General features: G+C 51.4%; 1 pseudogene; it reads left to right on the forward strand.

Annotated features, from left to right (window-relative positions):
* The window catches only part of LOC102767693, a 16,478-nt pseudogene extending 14,464 nt beyond the window's left edge, over window positions 1-2,014 (forward strand).
* Window positions 2,015-7,723: the final 5,709 nt, after the last annotated feature.

Consider the following 7,723-nt stretch of genomic DNA (forward strand, 5'->3'; position numbering starts at 1 on the left):
TGTTATAAGGTCAATCCTAATTATGCTAAGAGGACTGTGCCCTCTAACCTAGGGCTTGTTTGTGACTTTGCCAGCAAGTCAGTCCGAGGCTTAACCCTATATCAGTCTCCCACACTCTCTCTCTCTCAAATCAATTAAAAATAAAAAAGAGGGCAGTGCAGGTGATGGAGAGGGAAGGGGAGAGAGGAGGCTCAGAAGAAGTGTTTGGCTGCTCTTAGAAAATGGGACATAGACACCTGCAAACAAAAACCCACATGTCAGTGCCTCCCCCTCTCACAGCAGCCAGAGGCCCCCCGGGGTGCCCTCCGGGACCCGGTCTGTGTCTCCCCTTCAGGCCTGGCTTCCAGGGCCACCCACGCCATCAGGCTCTCACCTCTTTGCTTTGGCATGAACTTAATTTTTTTTTTTTACAGAAGCCAAGACATGGAAACAACCTCAGTGTCCACTGCTGGATGAGTGGATGAAGGAAGGTGGGATGTATAGTCGATGGAATACTACTCAGTCTTCAAAAGGGAGGAAACCCTGCCTTAGCGACATGGGTGGACCTTGGGGGCATGGTGCTAAGTGAAGAAGTCAGAGAGAGAAAGACAAGTACCAAGCGACCTCACTTACATGGGGATCTGAAAACACGGAACTCAGACACAGAGCTCAGATGGTGGGGGAGGCACACGGGGAAGGGGTCAAAAGGTACAAACTTCTAGTTATAAGATCAGGAAGTTCCGGGGGTATAACGTACAGCACGCTGACTATAGTTAACATATTTGTATTGTATATTTGAAAGTTGTCAAGAGAGCAGACCTTAAAAGTTCACATTACGCCGAAACCGGTGTGGCTCAGTGGACAGAGTGTCAGCCTGCGGACTGGAGGGTCCCAGGTTCGGTTCCGATCAAGGGCGTGTGCCTGGGTTGCGGGCACATCTCCGGTGGAAGATGTGCAGAAGGCAGCTGATCGAAGTTTCTCTCTCATCGATGTTTCTAGCTCTCTGTCTCTCTCCCTTCCTCTCTGTAAAAAATCAATAAAATATATTTTTTTAAAAAAGTTCACATTACAAGAAAAAAATTGTAAGTGTGTAGAGGTGATGGATATTAACCAACCTTACTGTGGTGATCATTGTGCTAGCTATACTGACATCAGATCATTCTGTGCAATGAATACAAAGTCCTATGTCAGCTAATCTTAACAAAATGGGACAAAAGTAGGGATCATTTTTTTTTTTAAATATATTTTATTGATTTTTTACAGAGAGGAAAGGAGAGAGATAGAGAGTTAGAAACATCGATGAGAGAGAAACATCGATCAGCTGCCTTCTGCACATCTCCCACTGGGGATGTGCCCGCAACCCAGGTACATGCCCTTGACCGGAATCAACCTGGGACCTTTCAGTCCGCAAGCCGACGCTCTATCCACCGAGCCAAACCGGTTTCGGCAGGGATCATATTTTTAAGTTGCTCCGGACAGAGTCGGGTCCCGGCCGCAGCTGCAGCGGCTCCCTCTTCTCAGCTCTCATGCTGTCTCCTTGGCTTCCGGAAGCATGGCCTCCGGTGTGGCTGCCCTGCCGGCGTCACCGAGTGTTCAGTGACATGAAGGTGCGCGCGTCCCTGGCACAGGGAGGTGAAGACGCGCGAGAAGAGCTGCTCTCCTGCCCGAGTGAAGAGGGGAAGACATCACTCCGGAGGAGGCATGGAGATCCTGGTGGGTGATGTGGGCCAGACAGGAGATCCCGACGCCACCTTCGTCAAGATGCTGCCGGACAAAGTCTGCTGCTTGCGCCCTGTATGACGCGACCAATGAGACTGAGGAGAGCAAGGGGACCTGGGGTTTATCTCCTGGACCCCCGAGTCTGCACCCCTTAAGAGCAAAATGACCTATGTCAGCCCCAAGGCTGCCACCAAGGAGAAGCTGACTGGACCAAGCAGGAGTCACAGGCAAGCAGCTCCGAGGTCAAGGACGCTGCCCCCTGGCAGAGAAGCTGGGGGGTAGTGCTGTCACCTCCCTGAAGGGCAAGCCTTCGTGAGACCCCAGCCCCTGCCTGGAGCATCTGGCAGCCCCAGACCTGCCTGGGGGGGGGGAAGGGGGTGCAGGCTGCCTCCCTCCAGCCAGACCCCAGGGCTGGGGGGATCCCAGCAGGGGGAGGGCAATCCCTTCACCCAGTTGCCAAACAGCCCCGACCCCCTGGACCTCCCTCCTCCTTCCACCCCTGAGGGTTCTGGCCTCCCAAAGAGCTTCTGATCTGATTCCTCTTGGATTGAAGCAAACCGAGTCCCCCACCCCAGGCACCAGGAGGGCCTGTATATTTTTAATGACACCCCTACTTCCCTCTTGTTTCCCCCCCACCACCCCTTTCCATGCTGCCAACTTCTAACCACAATGGTGACTCTGTGCTTGTCTGTTTAGTTCTGTATGTAGATGGAATGTTGTGGAGATGAGCCCTCCCTGGGCCACCTGGTTCCTCCCCTTTCTACCTGGGCGTGGCCACTTCTGGAAGCAGGACCAGTGAGGGGCCCTTAATTTAAAAAAAATAAAAGAAAAAGAAAAGAAAAGAAAGAAAAACAATAAAAAGCCTCACTTAATTAAAGGAGGGAGAAAAGTTTCTCTGGACACATAGAACAAGTACATAATGTAAATATAAATACTAGTATAAATATAAATATACAGTCACATAATGTATAGTGACTGTATCCTATGATTTTGGATCTTTTGTAGTCATTTTTCATTCTTTTTTGGCTTGGGTGCCTTCACCTCTCCTCTCCTCTTCCCTTTTTGTTAACTCCCCAGCCTAACAAGTCGCCCAGGTTAACCAGCTAACATTCTGTATTTTCCTGTGAACACAGATACCTGTGTAAATGGCCCTTTCTGCATTGTGTTCTAACTTGGGATTCCATTACACATTCTTGCATCTTTTCCCCCACTTAACACTACGTTGTGGAAATAGCCAAAGGTCAGTTGATAGCTCCCCTTCATTCTGCTTATGAGCTGCAGAAAATTCCAAGATGCCACATTCTGTTTCCAGAGTTCTGTCCCTGCAAAACCCCCAAATACCTCCACCAGCTGTTAAAAGCACACTCCCTAGGTTCAAGAAAAACACAAAACAACACCTTTCCTATACCCTAGCAATAAACACCTAGGAATAAAAATAAGAAAAAATGTTCATTCACAACAGCGACTGAAACAATAAAATAGAAATACATGTAATTAAGAAAGGCAGGGCGCTTTATGAGGAAAACAGTGATCTCTTCCTAAATGACATGACACAGAACCAGCAGGAGAATGCCATGTCCTTCAGTGAGAGAAAGGAAAATTATGATAGAAATGGAGTAAATTCTAATTCCAATCCCAGGGAGACTTCCTTCTCCGAGGGAGATGCTGCGAGTTGAACTGTATCTTTTACGAAGATCCGCGGAGTCCTATTCCCCAGCATTTGCAAATCTGACCTTACTTGGGAATGGGTCTTGAGGTCATATGCAGCGGGCCGGCCTTACTCCGACCATGGTGTCCTTGTAAGAAAAGGAGGGAGCAGGAGGGGAGCCCCAGGAGGACAGGGCCAAGGCTCTCTGGCCGCCTCCTCCCCAGCAGGCTGGAGAAAGATGGACTACCCCAGCCTGCAGGAGTGTGGCTCTCCAGAAGCCCTTGCTTTCAGAAGCATGAGAGCCTTAGCCGGTTTTGCTCAGTGGATAGAGCCTCTGCCTGTGGACTGAAGGGTCCTGGGTTTGATTCCAGTCAAAGGCGCATGTGCTAGTTGCAGGCTCATCCCCAGTAGAAGCGATTCTCATCATTGATGTTTCTATCTTTCTCTTCCTCTCCCTTCCTCTCTGAAATCAATAAAAATATATTTTTAAAAAAAAGAAGTGTGAGAGAATAAAAGGCTGTTGTTTTGGCTACCCAGGTTGGGGTACTTTGTGATGAACGGAACACAGTGGAATTAAAGAACTGCCCAACAAATAAAGTCCTGGCTCAGATGAGCGGATAAAAGTGTCCTTTGCCAGAAGAGAGGGATGCTTGGAAAAGTCTCCCAAACTGCAAAAATAAGAACCGGCGAGCAGAGGGGTTCACGGGTGCACCCCGCGGGGCTGGGAGGGCGCTCAGCTCTTCAAGCTGCTGCAGGATTTGCGTCCTGGCGGAACCAGCGAGTTTGGAGAAGAGGCTCCCCGCTCCAGTACCCCCCACCCCCCCACCCCCCTGCGCCAACCTCTCCTTTTTACGTGAGAGATTCAGAGGGCGACAAGGCTGGTCGCGCGGACGCTCAAAACACAGACCGCTGTGGCCAAGAGGAGCCGGCGTCTCGGGCACCACTGGGGGTTTCCTCCCTGGAAAAGACGAGAACTCCCCTCTCCCTCCCCCTCCGCGGGGGGACCCGGGTCCCAGGGCCCCGACCCAGCGGCAGCAGGGCCGCTCCAGCCCCTCCTCCATGGCTGCGGCCCCATATGCAGCGGAGGTTCCCGTAAAGCGGCGCCCTCGGGGCGCGCGCACGGAGGGGACCAGAGCGCTGCGGGGCGCGGGCAGGAAGCGGGGCGAAGGGACCGCCAGCCCCTGGGAGGGAGCCAGGAGGCCACACCACCCCCAGGCCCCTCCATGGCCACGTGCATACAGACTGTGGTCTGTCCCACGAGGGATCATCGCTCAGCTGTAGGAAGGAATGGAGCCCCGAGACCTGCCACAGACACAAAAGGCCGCACCCCTAGGATTTCCTTTATAGAAAACGCCTGGAAGAGGCCAATCTACAGAGAGGAGAGTAGGTGAGAGGTGGTCAGGGGCTGGAGATGGGGATGGGAGTGATTGCGGATGGGTACGAGGCTTCTATCTGAGGTGAGGAAAACGTTTAAAATGGCCTGGTCAGGTAGCTCAGGTGTTGGAGCGTCCTCCCCAAACACCAAGGTTGTGGGTTTGATCCGTGGTCAGGGCACATACAAGAATCAACCAGTGAATGGATACATAAGTGGAACAACAAATCAATGTCTCTCTCCCTACCTCCCTCTAAAAAGCCATCAATAAATAAACATTTTAAATGCACTGTGAATGTATAAAACATACCACTGATTTGCACGCTGCGAGTGAACTGCATGGTGTGCGAATTGTATCTGGATGAAGTTGTTACAAAGAGCAGGTGGGAGCTGAGAGTCCCTGTGAGGTTCAGACAAGGCCTCCTGTGGAGATGACCCTTATTCAGACCGAGTGACAGCAAGGACGGCTTCCAGGATGTTCTAGTTCTCCTTTGCCAACGTGGTTTCTGTGTCCACCCAATAGTGGGTAGAGGCAGCGCGGGCTGCCAGACAACATGCCAGGTGTCAGATGAATTTGAATTTCAGACGAGGACGGATACATTTTTAGTGTAAGGACGTCTCAAACATGGCATGGGATATACCGATTCCAAAAATTCAAACCTAAGTGGGCAGCCTGTATTTTTTGTTGCTGAAGTCCCTAAGCTGGAACTAGCAGAATCTAGAACAGCGGCTCTCAACCTGTGGGTCGCGACCCCTTTGGTGGTGGGACGACCCTTTCACAGAGGTCGCCTAAGACCATCCTGCATATCAGATATTTACATTACGATGCATAACAGTAGCAACATTACAGTTATGAAGTAGCAACGAAAACAATTTTATGGTTGGGTCACAACATGAGGAACTGTATTTAAAGGGCCAGAAGGTTGAGAACCACTGATCTAGAATGAGCTTTGGAGTCGAAACCTCGTCCAACTGTGCTTCAGGTGTGTGGCCTCAGACGCGCTGGTCACCCTCTGTGGCCGGTCACCGGGAGCTCTGTGACTGGGTGACCCGCCCGGGTGTCTGGATTTTCACCCCACAGCCGGGGGGAAACAGTGGCTGGTGCAGGGACATCGGGTCCCTCCAGGGCCTATGAGGAGTGACTGTTGACCGAGACGTGGACCGTGATTCCGACGCCTCTCACAGCTTCCCCGGAGACCCAAGACCCACTGGTCTGGATAGTGAGTGTTGGGGTACATGCAGCCAAGCGAGGATTGCTGTTCGATTTCTAAATACAGGCTGGTTTTGGGCTGTGAGGGAGTTTTTGTGTTTTAAGTAATGACCCGATGTCTTCAGAAAAGATTACAAGATGATCAGTTGACTGTCTGAAGGCAGGAAAATATGTCATACGTAGCACTCATAAGATTCAAAATTTTTAAGCCTTTATCAAGGGACTTTGTTTCCTTGGGCATCCACAGCACAGTTTTTTGTGTGTGTTTTTGTTTTTTTAAAAAAATATATTTTATTGATTTTTTACAGAGAGGAAGGGGGAGGAATAGAGAATTAGAAACATCGATGAGAGAGAAACATTGATCAGCTGACTCCTGCACATCCCCTACTGGGGATGTGCCCACAACCGAGGTACATGCCCTTGACCAGAATCGAACCAGGGACCCTTCAGTCCGCAGGCTGACGCTCCATCCACTAAGCCGAACCGGTTAGGGCCGCAGCGCAGTTTTCAGTGTAATAATAGTGTTATTGCTAAGCGCCCACTGTGTGCCAGGCATTGTGCTAGGGCTTCATGGTGATACTTGGTTGACTCTTTCCAGTGACCTGCTCTGTCACCCCCTTGCAAACCCACTGTCGAGATTCAGAGAGGTTAAGGAACCTGCCTAGCGTAACACAGCTGGCTAGAGGCAGTGCCGGGTTTAGGAAGGCAGGACCTCCAGATTCCAACTTCTGTGCCTGTAACCACTGCCCCACATGGCCACAGCAACAGCCCACTTCCTGTCTGTCCTGTGGCAAAGCCTTGTGCCTCCGTGATGCTGGCCTGGGGGGAAGCTGCGTCCATCACCCCTCGCCCCTGGTTGGCACATCTCTCCCACAGTGCACAGGGGGTACTCCCCACCCCCCTGCACAATGGCTGTCGCTACCTCCTGTGTAGGCCCCTCTCACCCACACCAGAGAGGTGTTCCCGGACAGCCCCCGAGTCAGTGGGAGAGGCTGTCCCCAACCTCGGTACTTGTCTTCTCATATAAATTAATTTATACGAGAGACCTTGACTGCGTTGTGAAAGCCAATTTACTAAAGCAATGGAAGCATGCCCCTTTATTGGAAAAGCAAAGCAAGCAAACCCATGCATCTGGCTTATGAAGCGCAGGCGAGCTCTCAGCTCATCTGAAGAGCAGGTTGGGGGTCTGAGGCGCTACACGCCCTCCCGTCTACAGGTCTCACAGTTCCTCTGCTGAATAGTTTGGTGGAGATTAGTTCTAAGGCCCCTTTTTTGCTTTGTTGTGGCCTTCCCAGGACTCACGAGAAGCACCTGGCAGCTTTCTCTCGCCCAGCCTCGGGACTGCTGACTTCTCTTTCCCCTTCTCTTTCTGCATCCTCTCATTAGGGAGGTGTTTCTGTTTGCTTGCCTTTTGTTTTTAAATATTTTTTTTATTGATTTCAGAGAGAAAGACAGGAACATCCACGATGAGAGAGAATTCTTGATCGGCTGCCTCCTGCACGCCCCCTACAGGGGATTGAGCCTGAAATCTGGGCATGTGCGTTGACCGGGAATTGAACCATGACCTCCTGGTTCAGAGGTGGGCAAACTTTTTGACTCGAGGGCCACAATGGGTTCTTAAACTGGACTCAGAAGAAGGAGCGGCGGCCGTGTTTCCCGACGTTGCCATGTTAACACTGCTGCTGGTGAAGGAGTGGAGGGGAGGGGAAGAGAACCCTCCGCTCTTTCGGCTCCGTGGGCCGCATAGAACAGCCGAACGGGCCGGATCCGGCTCGCGGGCCATAGTTTGCCCACG

This window comes from Myotis davidii, unplaced genomic scaffold (assembly GCF_000327345.1).
Source record: "Myotis davidii unplaced genomic scaffold, ASM32734v1 scaffold343, whole genome shotgun sequence".
NCBI classification, from domain to species: Eukaryota; Metazoa; Chordata; class Mammalia; order Chiroptera; family Vespertilionidae; genus Myotis; species Myotis davidii.